This window comes from Tenrec ecaudatus, chromosome 18 (genome assembly GCF_050624435.1).
Source record: "Tenrec ecaudatus isolate mTenEca1 chromosome 18, mTenEca1.hap1, whole genome shotgun sequence".
Classification (NCBI taxonomy): domain Eukaryota; kingdom Metazoa; phylum Chordata; class Mammalia; order Afrosoricida; family Tenrecidae; genus Tenrec; species Tenrec ecaudatus.
In genome coordinates, this window is record NC_134547.1 from 3,387,063 (window position 1) to 3,400,592 (window position 13,530).

The 13,530-nt window shown below is 46.3% G+C and overlaps 1 non-coding gene across 1 annotated transcript; it reads right to left on the reverse strand.

Moving 5' to 3' along the window:
• Positions 1-10,317: 10,317 nt before the first annotated feature.
• Positions 10,318-10,508, reverse strand: LOC142432998 (U2 spliceosomal RNA). Its single transcript, XR_012781061.1, has one exon. It is a non-coding gene; the product is annotated as a U2 spliceosomal RNA (small nuclear RNA).
• Between the last annotated feature and the right edge of the window lie 3,022 nt (positions 10,509-13,530).

A 13,530-nucleotide genomic window follows, 5' to 3' on the forward strand; every position in this document is an offset into this window, starting at 1 on the left:
ATGGAGACAGGTGGGACCCCGGCAAGACTATGACCCTTAGTCGCCCACTGGGTCTGGGTCTGAACCCACCTCCCGTGTTAGAATCATCCACCATTTGAGATCTCAGGGGCAGCATTTCCCCAAGGACGATCTTCAGAGAGCTGTGAAAGCAGGAGGGATGGAAACAGGAAACACAGGGAGGAAGTGGGATGAGCGATGGGCCACTGAGCTGAAAGGAAACGTTTCATGTAAGACCGATGGTCTGCTCTGTCAACCTTCACCTCGTTCACAATAAAGAGTTAACAAACAAAACAAAACAAAACCTGCCCCTCACAAACTCCAAAGCGTGGAGGTGCTTTGGAAGAAAGCTTGGTGATCGGGTTCCGAACACATTAGCCTCTGGACACTGAACATCGACAGAGCATCATTCTCCTTCGACTCACATGGAGTCAACCGGCAGCTGGTTGTTGCTGTGACTATGATTGCTGAATGGGCACAGGCTGAGTTTCTCTTAAGGATGATGAATGGAGAATGGGGGTAGACTGTACAACTAGATGAATGTAATCAATGTTACAAGATTATCCACATAAAAATGGTTGGGGTGGCAAATTCTAAGTCATGTGTATTTCAATACACACACACACACACACACACACACACCAATTAGGGTTGTTGGGCCAGGTATCACTGAGGAGGTGATATTTAAGGGGAGACCTGAAGGAGATGAGGGAGTGATCTATCATGCAATCCGAAGAAGCAATTAAAAAAAAAAAAAGAATCTTAGTGTGTGTCTGTATTCCACCACCTGTCTGTCAGTGTGTCATACTGTGGTGGCTTTAGAGTCACTGTGATGGCAGTCTTTATGCTACCAGTGTTTGAAATATCATCAGGGTGATCATGGTAGGCAGGTTTTCAACGGACCTTCCAGACTAAGACAGACTAGGAAGAAAGGCCTGGTGGTCGACTCCAAAGCTAGATAATGAAAATCCTATGAGTCATCACAGAACCCTGTCTGACTCACTTGCTGTAGACACATCACCAGGAGGCCTCAATCTCTCAAGGAGGACATGGTGTTTGGTAAAGGAGAGGACCCTCAGTGAGATGGATAAGTACAGTAGCTGCCATGATGGACTTGGATATGATGGCGAGTGTGAGGACCATGCAGGACTAGGCAATGTTTTGTTCTGTTGAATTGAAGTCACTGTGATGTCAGAGTTGACTTTCTATCATCTACTCACCCATCCACTTATCCATCCATCCATTCACCCACCCAACCATCCATCCACTCACACATCCATCCATCCATCCATCCATCCATCCATCCATCCATCCATCCATCCATCCATCCATCCATCTGCCCACTCATCCATCCAACTACCCATTCACTCACTCACTCACTCACTCACTCACTCACTCATTCACTCACTCACTCACTCACTCACTCATTCACTCACTCACTCACTCACTCACCCATTCATCACCCATCCACCTATCCATTCATATTCATCCATCGATCCACTCATCCACCCACCCACCCATCCATCCACCCATTCATCCATCCATGCATCCGCCCACTCATCTATCCAACTACCCATTCACTCACTCACTCACTCACTCATCACCCATCCATCTACCCATCCACTCACACATCCATCCACTCATCCACTCACCTATCCATTCATCCATTGATCCACTCATCCATTCATCCATCCATCTATGCACCCACCCATTCATCCTCCACTTATTCATCTAACCACTCACATATCCAGCCACTCATTCACCCACCCATCCATCAATCCACCCACTCATCCATGCACCCATTCATCCATGCACCCACTCATCCATGAACCCACCATCCATCCATCCACTTATATACCTATCATCTCTGTATCTATATATTTATTTTTTTCTTCCCCCTAATTTAGACCCATGTCACACCTACCCTGTTGAAAATTATTTCCTGGATCCCCACTCCTCCTTCATGATTGATGCCTTTCTTCGGCATCTAGCCCAGTCTTCTGCCCCTCTCCACCTTGGTCTCACCACCTCTGAGCCTTTATTGTTCTCTGTCTGGAATTCCTGTTTCCTCCTTTATTGCTCTTGCACTTTCCACTTCATCCTTCTGACCCGTATCTGATATCAACGTTTGGCTGTTGTAACCAAGAGACCGAGACCATCAGTAGCTCACACCCAGGCTAGAAGCTTCTTTCTCACTCTTGAAAGTACAGGTGGGAAGCCAAACAATACTCATTGGTCTGTTCCATAGTCCCACCCGCTTCCATCTCATGGCTCAACTAAAATATGGCTTCCACCTCATGGCCCCAAATGGCTGTCTGAACCCCAGTCATCCTCTGTGCCAGGAGAAAGAAGAGAGCACATAAATCCTTTCTGCTCACATCCTATGGGCCAAAACTTAGACATGGGCCCATAGATAAATTCCAAGAAGGCTAGGAAATGAGGCTTTATTCTACCTTGTGTTAGTCTGGGTAGTCTAGAAAAACAAATTCATATGTGTATAGAAAAAGCTTTAGATACAGGAGCAATTGAATATTGAGTTAACATCCCAGCCCCAGTTCAGAGCAAGTCCACAGGTCTGATATGAGCCCATATGTCTGATACCAATCTATAAAGTTCTCTTCAGACTCACAAAACACATGCAATGACGCCGATTGCAGTAAGCTCACAGGCCAGTGGGTGGGAAGTCTTGTGGATCCAGTGGTGGTGTAAGCATATCAGTGCTGGGAGGGGTCTGCACGTGGCTCCTTCAGCTCCCAGGGCGCTGGCTGCATCAGGGTAGCTTCAGGTGGCTTTCATCAGAAATGTCTCACAGGGAGTGAGCATGTGTCCCGCCTCCAGCAAGTTGTTTTTCTCTTTGGCGCCTCCAAATGAGGTCATCAAGCTGCGACCTGATTGACAGGTAAACTCCACCCCTTCACTTGTAAGTCTCAAATTGACAACAGATTATGTAACTACCACCCATGTGCAGTGGTTAAGCGCTGGGCTGCTAACCAAAAGGTTAGTAGTTCTAACCCATGGGCCATTTCCACGGGAGAAAGATGTGGTAGTCTGATTCTGCAAAGATCCACAGCCTTGAGACCTGGCAGGGGCAGTTTGGGTCTGTTGGAACCAGCTTATCAGCAGTGGTTTGTCTTGGCTTGTTCTCAGCTATGTATGGTTCTAGAACTATGAGTATCGGAGAACTGGTCAACTTTCAGGCACGGAACAAAGTCCCTGAGATGGGAGCTGCTCTCCCAACAGTCTTCAGCTGTCTTGTCCATACCCTACACCTCAGCCCAAACACATAAATATGCTCAGACCCCCTTCACTGCTCTAAACTCTTCTATGGCTCCCCAGTACCCTACGGTCATGACCAGGTTTCTCAGTCTGGCACTGGAGCCATGATTTAGCTCTTTCTTCCAACAACTTCCTCCCCCTCACACACTTCACACTCCAATCAAAGCAGGCTCCTCCCTCCTCCCACAACGTCTCCTACACAACCCTGCTTCCAGGCTTCTGGTAAGCTGTTCTCATGGTCTGGAACTCCCATGTATCTGTGACCCACATTGTATTGTAATTGGATGCTACCGACTCCACGCCACCGCATAGTAGCTAGAGTAGGGACAGAGGGTTGACCCTCCCCCCCCCCATGCCTGCAAAAGCCCCCCTAGAGGAGGTGGAGAAGTAATTCAGGCGAGCATTAAACACCTAGGCAGACCCCTTAACTGGGCATGCTCAAATTCAGGCCCCAAGCCAGGTGGGCGGTACACCTGGGCTGCCCAAACTAGGCCCAGGCTTGTGACCCCACCCAGGTGGACTTAACAGAACCAATGAATCAAACAATACCTTCAACCACATCTCCCCAGGCAGAGATTTGAAATACCCTGGCGGCAGAAGGCCGGCCCCTTTTTACCCTGCCCCTGCGCCCGCTCTTGTGCCAGGGGTGTGCTCTCTCTGGTCCCAGTTCCACTCGAGTAGGGGTGCGCTGTTCCAAGAGGGAGGTTGTTTGTATCCAGTTGTGAACTTCTACGTGGGTTGGCATACTTCCCTGAAATAGCATGCAATCTTCTGAGACTGTGGACCTGAAACTTCTCCCGCCTTTCTTAAGAACCCACTTAACATACCAGGCTTCGGCGTGAATTCTTTCTCGTGGGAAGCCAAGAACCGAGGTATGACCGAGAAACCTCACAATAGGGCCCCACGCACAACCGAACAAACACTGCCTCGGCCTCAGCATTGCTCCTGTGCTCGAATCCGTTGTCGCGTCCATTGTGTCAATCCAGCTGCTTGAGGGTCTCTCTCTCCTCCACTGTCCCTCTACTTGACCAAACAGGATGTCCTGCCCCAGGGACTGGTCTCTCCTGACAGCACGTCTAAAATACATAAGACAAAGTCTCACCATCTTTGCCTCTAAGGAACCTTCTGGCTATACATCTTTCGAGACAGATTTATTGATTCTTTTAGCAATTCACGGTACTTCCAATATTCTTCTCCAGCACCACAATTCAAACGCCATGATTCTTCCATGGTCTTCCTTATTCAGTGTCCAGCATTCACCTGCATGCGATGCAATGGAAAAGACCGTGGCTTACGTCCGAGCACCTTAATCCTCAAAGTAACATCCTAGCTCTTCAATACTCTAAAGAGGACTTGTGCAGCAGATTTACCCAACGCAATTCTTTGGATCTCTTGACTGCTGCTTCCATGAGCATTCACTGTGGATCCAAGCAAGACACATCCTTGATAACGTAAACTTTTTCTCTGTTTATCATGATTGGCCCAGGATTTGGGTCTCCTTGGCATTGAGTTGTTCCTGCTGGCACTCCATGGTACTGCCAATATTCTTTGCCAACACCATAATTTAAATGCATCAATTCTTTACTGGTCTTCATTATTCAATGTGCAGTGTTCACATGCATATTGAGGCGATTGAAAGTACCATGCTTTGGGTCATGTGCATTTTAGTCTCCAAAGTAACAGCTTCACTTTTTTAACAGTTGAAAGAGGTCTTGTGCTAGAGATTTTCCCACTGCAATGTGTCATTTGATGTCTCTTTCTGTTGCTTCCACGAGTATTGAGGGTGCAGCCAAGTCAAGTGAAATCCTGGACAACGTCAATCTTTTCTTTGTTTATCTTGATGCTGCTTAGTGGTTCAGTTGTGAGGATTTGAGTTCTTTTGCCATTGATGTGTATCTGGTCTTCATCAGGGAGTCCTTCATGCCTGGTTCACTTTCAGCAAACAAGATTGTGTCATCTGCTTGCCCAGGGTTGTTAAAATAAGTCTTCCTCCAATCTTGGTGCCACGTTCTTCTTCACATCGTCCAATGTCTCAGATTGTGCCAACCTGGACGGTAAACACATGTGAGATTAATTGAAGGGTGGAGAGATAAACAGCTTAGTGAGGCTCGCCTTTCTAATTCTTGGGTCTCTTGCTTTGTGATGGTCGGACCAGGGTGCAGCTGTCTTAGCCAGTTCCCTGCTTTAGCTGGCAAGGCTTACTTCCTACAGGACTTACCCGAGGAGATGCCACATGGACCTGCCCCGATGCAGCCCTGGGTGCTGGAGCAGTCGTGTGGAGACCCCTGCCAACACAGAGATGCTTACACATTCACTGACTTGGCTTTCCTCCTGCAGTCGGCATCATTGCGTCTGTTTTGTGAGATGGAGGAGGATTGTGGATTGGTGTTGGACATATGGGTTAATAGGTTAATGTTGGACTTGTGGGCTTGGGCAGCACTGGGTTGGGATGTTTTCTTGATGCGCACTTAACTTTTATATAAAACTCTCTTATACAGGAGTTTCTGTGGATTTGTTTCTCTAAAGTACCCAGATGAACACACAGATGATTTGTTTAGCATACAGATGGAATAAGCATGGTGAAAGGACACAACCATGACACACACCTTTCCCCAATTTTAGACGATGTGGTAGCCAACTAAGGGATTCTCTGAAGACAGCTTTTTGGTCTATGTGTGGATTCTGTATAAACACCATGTAGTGTTAGAGTTCCTGCCCTTTTTAATGATGTTATCCCTTATTTGTGAGAATCCACACAAATCCCTCTACACATGCAATGAAACACACAGGTGCACATCTTTCTGGTAGTCTCTGCTTTCAGCCAAGATCGATCTAACGTCAGCGGTGGTATCTCTCGTTCCATGTCCTCTTCTGAATCTGACTTGAATACCTGGCAGTCTCCTGTTGGTGTACTACAGCTATTTTTAAACTGTCTTCAGGTTAATCGTACTTGAATGTGCTTTTAAGGACACTGTTCAATATTGTCACATTCAGTAGCATCACATTTCTTTGGAATGAACACAAATATGGACACCTTCCAGTCTGTTGGCCAAATAGCCATCTTACTTTGCTGTGTTTTGTGTGTGTGTGTGTGTGAGTGTGAATGCTTCCAGTGTAACATCTGTTTGTTGAGAGATCTCAATTGGTACTCTGTGAATTTCTGGAACCAAGGCCTTCAGTGTAGGTTGGACTTCTTTCTTTTCTTTAAATTTTTTAAAAATTAATAAATCATTTTATTGGGAGGCTCTTACAGCTCTTATAATAATTCATACATCAATTGTATCAAACACATTTGTCCATAGGTTGTCATAATCATTTTCGAAACATTTTCTTTCTTCTTGAGCTCTTGGTATTAGCTCCTCTTTTTTCCTCCCCCCAACCCTCCCATCCTCCTGGAGGACCCTGATAAATTACAAATTATTATTATTTTCATATCTTACATGTTCCACTGTCTCCCTTCACCTATGCTACTGTTGTTCGTCTCTTTGGGGGAGAGGATTATACTTTGATCATTGCAGTTGGTTCCCTGTTACTCCCTCTTTCTCCCCCTAGCCTTCTCCCTACCCTCATGGTATCGCTACTTCCATTATTGTTTCTGAGGGGTTTAGCTATCCTGGTTTCCGTGTGTCAAGAGCTATTATATGGAACCAATGTACATGTTCTGGTCTAGCCAGATTTGTAAAGACAGGGAAAAGGAGGAAGCATTAAAGAACTAGAGGAATGTTGTGTTTCGTAGGTGCTATGCTGCACCCTGGCTGACTCATTCCTTCCTTGTGACCCTTTTGTGAGGGAATGTCCAATTGTCTGCAGATGGGCTTTGGGTCCTCTATGACCTCCATCATTTGCATGAACATATTTGTTCGTTTTGAGTCTTCTGATGCCTGATATCTGATCCTGTCCACTGACACCTCAGGATCACATGGGGTGTGTGTATGTGCCTCTTCCACGTGGGCTTTGTTGCTTCTCAGCTAGATGAATACTTATTTAACTTCCAGTCTTTAAGACCCCAGATGCTATATCTTTTAATAGCCAGGCACCATCAACTTTCTTCACATTGGTTATGCACCAACTTTGACTTCAGGGATCATGTTGGGAAGGTGAACATTACAGAATGCCAGGTCATTAGAACAAAGTGTTCTTGTGTTGAGGGGGACCTCTGTCAGGACCACTGGTTCTTGATCATATGTCACCTCTTGAAATGGTTGAATGTCAACCAGTTCTTTTTGGCACAATGTGGTGGCTCTCTCTCTCTGTCTCTGTCTCTGTATTCCATCCGTCGTTTGATGCTTCTTGCAATGTTCAACATTTCATTTGAGCCAGAGAATCCTTCAATGCTACCATTTGACACTTGGATTTTTCCCCTCTAGTTTTTCATTTCTTTCTTTAAAAAATCATTTTATTAGGGGCTCATATAACTTTTATCACAATCCATACATACATCTATTGTGCAAAGCACATCTGTACATTCATTGCCCTTATCATTCTCAAAACATTTGCTCTCCACTTAAGGCCCTGGCATCAGGTCCTCATTTGGTCCCCTCTCTTCCCTCCCCCTCCCTCATGAGCCCTCGATAATTTATAAATTATTATTTTGTCATATCTTGCCCTGTCCAACGTCTCCCTTCACCCACTTTTCTGTTGTCAGTCCCCCAGGGAGGAGGTCACATGTAGATCCTTGTAATTGGTTCCCTCTTTCCAACCCACTCTCTCTCTACCCTCCTAGTATCACCACTCACACCACTGGTCCTAAAGGGTTCATCCACCCTGGATTTCCTGTGTTTCCAGTTCCTATCTGTACCAGTTTACATCCTCTGGTCCAGCCAGACTTGTAAGGTAGAGTTCAGATAATAGGGGGGGGGGCATTTAGGAACTAGAGGAAAGTTGTATTTTTCATTGTTGCTACATCACACCTTGACTGACTCATCTCCTCCCCTAGACCCCTCTGCAAGGGGATCTCAAGTGGCTGACAAATGGGCTTTGGGTCTCCACTCTGCACCCCACCTCTCATTCACTATGGTAAGATTTTTTTTGTTCTGATGATGCCTTATATCTGATCTCTTCGACCCCTCGTGATCGCACAGGCTGGTGTGCTTCTTCCATGTGGGCTTTGTTGCTTCTGAGCTAGATGGCCGCTTGTTTACCTTCAAGACTTTAAGACCTTTTGCTAGCCGGGCACCATGAGCTTTCTTCGCCAGAGTTGCTTACGCACCATTTGTCCCCTCTATTTTTCAGCTTCAGCTGTTCTTCTCTTTAGTTCTCTTACTGCAGGTCTTGGCCTATTCCCCAATAACACGACCTTTTTTCCTCAGCACCCAGGACAGCACCTGACACTTTGCAGGAACTTATCAACAAGGAGACCTACAGACTCTTTGAAGTCCAAATAGGTATCTAAGGATCTTGGGTGTGTCTGGGAACCCAGTGGGGAGTCTTCAAAGCAGAGGATTGACATGCATTGTTCTCTTTATAATAACAGCATTCACAGCCAGCAGACTTCTGGCACGCAAGGTGGCCAGCTCCTTGTCATGCATTTTATCGTTCATCCTTATGATCTTATTTTGATTTTGTTTTTATTGCTTCTGTCGGGTTTCCCGTCTGTGAAGCACAGGAGGAGTGGATGCATAGTGATAGGGGATGCAGGGGTGGGTGTAGGGATGGAAAGGGGATATCAGGAATAAAAGATGAAAGTAGGAGCACTAGAACGGACCGTGATTGCACAACTCATTTTAAAGACGATGTAACCATTGGGGGTGCTCTAAAATTGATATGGTAATGATTGCACAGTTCTCCTGGATATGATTGAACAATTGAGCTATTGAATTGTATGATATGTAAATTATATGCCAATAAAACGGTTAAAAAAACCTTTATCTTTCTACACTCTATCACAGGGGGCTCAGCAAACTCAGTTTCTACTTGCTTGTTAAAGTTTTATTGGAACCCAGCCATATACGTATGTGTGTTAGTCTGGGTAGACTAGAGAAACAAATCCAGAGACACTCATATGTGTGTAATAGAGAACTTTATATTCAAGAGTAACTGTATATTAAGAAAACACCGCAGCCCAGTCCAGTTCAAGTCCGTAAGTCTGATATTAGCCCATATGTCCGATATCAGTCTATAAATTCCTCTTCAGACTCACGCAACACATGCAATGATGCCAAATGCAGGAAGATCACAGGCCAGTGGATGGAAAGTCTTGGGAATCCAGTGGTGGTGGAAGCTTGTCAGCACTGACGTGAATCTCCACATGGCTTCTCCAGCTCCATCAGCGTAGCTCCATGTGGCTTGTCAGCAGGAAAACAAAGCAGAGAGAGTGTCTTCTGCCTCCAGGGAGGAAGACAGGAGTTCCCAGAATCCTTAGGAGAAGGCCATGCCAACACAGAGACCTCATTGGCTGTGACTTGATTGACAGGCTAGACTCTACCAGTTACAAGTTGAACACATGTAACTGCCACAATATGTCTAGGGCTGCTTTGGGTTCCTACCTGTTGTTAGGTGCCATCGAGTCAGCTCTAACTAATAAAGACCTCTTTGTAAAACCCTGGTGGTGTAGTGGTTATGCATGGGGCTGTTAACCACAAGGTCAGCAGTTTGAACCCATAAACCTCTCTGTGGAAGAAAGATGAGGCTTTCCACTCCTGTAAAGAATTTCAGCCTCAGAAACCTACAGGGCGCAGTTCTACTCTGACCTATAGGGTTATTATGAGTCCGAATTGACCCGATGGCAGGGAATTGAAGCATTACGTCCACCAGAATGAAACACTGACCGATCCTTCGCCGTCTTCACATGGTGGCTATATTTGAGCCCAGCATGGTAGCCACAGTGCCAGTCCATCTCATTGAGAGTCTTCCTCGTTTTTTGCTCACTCTCCTTTACCTGGCTTGATGTCCTTCTGCAGGCCCCGGTTCCCTCTGCTAATCTATCCAGAGCACACGAGGAGAATGCTCACCATGCTTGCATCTAAGGAGCCTTCTGGCTGTACTCCAAGACAGCTTGGTACTTTCGGCATTCTTTTCTTTCTTTTTTTTTTTTTGAATCCCCTGAGGGGGTGCACCGTTCCTGGAAGTACTGCAATACCAGGTCGATGCATGGAGTGGACGGAGCAAACTCCTATTCCAACTCCCTGCTCCCAAAATCCATTTAATATATTGTCCTCGGATAGAGGCCGTATCAGATAGTAAACTGATAAGAACAGATACTACACTTGATATTAGCCAAAAGGCCAAGAAGCGATTGGCATTCTTTTCTATTTTTTTTACATTGTGGTTTGAGTGAAAGTTGACAGAGCAAAGCGGTTTTCCACTCGACAACACTGCCACATTTTGTTTCACAACATGAGTTGCAATTTCCTCATTTGGATTCTTCCTGTTCTCTCTCTCCTTCTTTCCTTCCCACACCATAGGGTTTTCTTTTCCTATTTTTATGTTAAAATTTTTTAATACATCATTTTACTGGGGGCTCTTACAGCTCCTGTGACAATCCATACATCGATTGTATCAAGCCCATTTGTACATATGTTGCCATCATCATTTTCAAAATATTTTCTTTCTGTTTGAGCCCTTGGTATCAGCTCCTCTTTTCTTGCCCTCCCTTCCCCACTCTCCCACCTGCCACAGGGCTTCCAATGGCTGGTTTCTCACAAGTAGAAGGAACACCAAGCCTTTTCTGGGTACCTCTATGTGGACTTGAACCACCGGCCTTTGGGGTAGCAGCCGGTTCCTTCACCATTTGTACTACCCTGGTGTGTGGGCATGCCCCCGCACATGGACATCCACATGGATTTCCCTTGCTCCATTGTGGTTGTCTCTGACTCACAGCGACCTCCATGTAAATCAAGCTTCCAGGGTCTCCCAAAGGTAGATAAGACTATGAAAAACATTTTCAATGTTTTGTTCATTCCACATATCCAATCATTTCCTCCATGCTGATTCCTATGATGGGATGGCTGGGTCAAAGAGATGGTTTTGACCCACATGGCTGGATGGCCCATTAGGAGACCTGCAGCAATGGAACTCCTACCAGCAAGGTGTGCATACCTGTTTTCCCACATCCTTGCCAACACTGGATATTATCATAGTTTCTGTTCCTGCCCATCTGATAGGTGAAGAATATGATCTCATCATTGTATTAATAGGCATTTCTTTGATTCCCAGTCAGGGTGACTAGTCTCATCTGTCTGTTGAGTTTCCTTCTCTGAAGATTGTCCATCAAGTCCTGTTTCTTCCACTCTTTGATGGGGTGGGGGGCGCGATGCGTCTTTTTTCTTGTTTCATTTGTTTATTCATGAGTGCTCTTTACATATTAAGGGTTGTTGGGGCTCATTCCCAAAAGAGGAAGAGACTCCCTTTACATAGATGCCAAGAGACCAAAAATCTGCCGGATGTCCGATCAGAGCCATCCTTTCTGTTGTATCGGGAAGCTTACTGACTGGGACGAACATTACTGCTTCTTCCAGTGGTGGCCAGTAGGAAATGATCCGATATTGGTGCTTTTGTGGGCTGTGTGTGTCTTTTTAATTTCTATTTAATCATTTTGTTGGGGGCTCATACAACTCATTGCAATCCATCTATCCATCCATCCATCCACCCATGGTGTCAAGCACATTTGTACATTTGTTGCCACCATCACTCTCAAAGGATTTGCTTTCTGCTTGAGACCTTGGTATCAGCTCCTCATTTCCACCCCTCCCTCATGAACCCTTGATAATTTATAAATTATTATTATTTTGTCATATCTTACACTGTCCGATGTCTCCCCTTGTGTGTGTCTTTTTATACCTGTTACAATTTTGAGGGCGGCAGGCTCCTGAAACCATTAACAGTATGATGTCCACACATTGAAAACTCATGCTGGTCCGTGCTATTCAGGCAAGCAGGCAGAGAAACAGGAAGCACTCATCATGCCTCTGGGTGCGCTTGGTGATGGTGGGGGTGGGGAACGTCCTCCAGGTGGGTCTAAGTGTTAGGTAGCCAGAATAGGGACAGGGGGCTGTCCTTCCCATGCCTGTACAGGCCCCCTAAAGGAGGTAGGAAGTGAATCAGGCGACCATTAGACACCCATGAAGACTCCTGAACTGGGCATTCTCCAATTCAGCCCCCAAGCCAGGTGGGCGGTACACCTTGGAAGCCCAAACTAGGCCTGGGCCCAGCACATCGCCCAGGTGGGCATAATTCAGCCAATGGGTCAACCAATACCTTCAACCGCGCCTCCCCAGCCAGAGGTCTGAAGTGCCTCTCTTGTTACCCGGCCGCAGCGCGCGCTCCTGCAGTGCAGCTCTCTCTGGCATGGGTTCTGCACGTGTGGGTGTGCTGTTCCCCCAGGTTGCTCACGTGACCGGTTGTGAGCCCCAGCGCAGCTTCCACGTGGCTCAGCCTGCTTCCCCAGACTGTAAAACCTGCAACTGCCCCCGTGCTTCATAAAAACCCACTTGGATGACAAACAGGCTTCGGCATGAATTCTTTCCTGTGGGAAGCCAAGAACTGAGGTATTACCTACTTAAGAAACCTCACACAGGGACGCACCAGGGAATGCCTGCCTAGCTGAAGTGTGGCCATTTTGGTGCATTAACTTATGGCTCTCCCTGGAGACTGCTTCTCAATTCCTTTGTTGGATAAGAGGACCCAGCAGCGCAGCGAGGGAAAATCACGATCCAAGAGGCACGTCCAGGAAGAGTGGAGTATGAGCGAGACACAAGATGTGTTTGGAGGCAGGTCAGAGGGGCTTTCCTTCAGCTTCTGTGGCATCTTGCTTCTTCCAAGTTCTCACTCTGCAGAACCCAGAAGTCCCCACTCCCACCCCACCATCCATGAAAGGGGAGAGGCCTCTTATCACCCTGGCTACATCCCCAAGAGGGACCATCTCAGAAACTCAAACCAGACTCGCTGGCATTGAGTCGGTTCCAGCTCATCCTGCCGTGAAGAGTTCAGAGTCTCAGAAACCCACTGGGGCAGTTCCAGCCCATCCCCTAGGAACCATGTGAGTCAACTTCTCAAGACGGTGATAAGAAAGCCTATTGAAAAATGAGGAGCTTGGAGAGCAAATGCTTTGAAAATGATTAGGGCAAAGAATGTACAGATGTGCTTTATACAATTGATGTATGTATATGTGTGGATTGTGATAAGAGTTGTATGAGCCTCTAAAAAAATGTTTTTAAAAAATCTTATACACAAACATCCTTCCTGTGAACTCCTTCACTGGAGCAGCTCCATGGAGGTACGAACTGATTCCTGCACTTCCTTAGCACGAATGCTATGCCT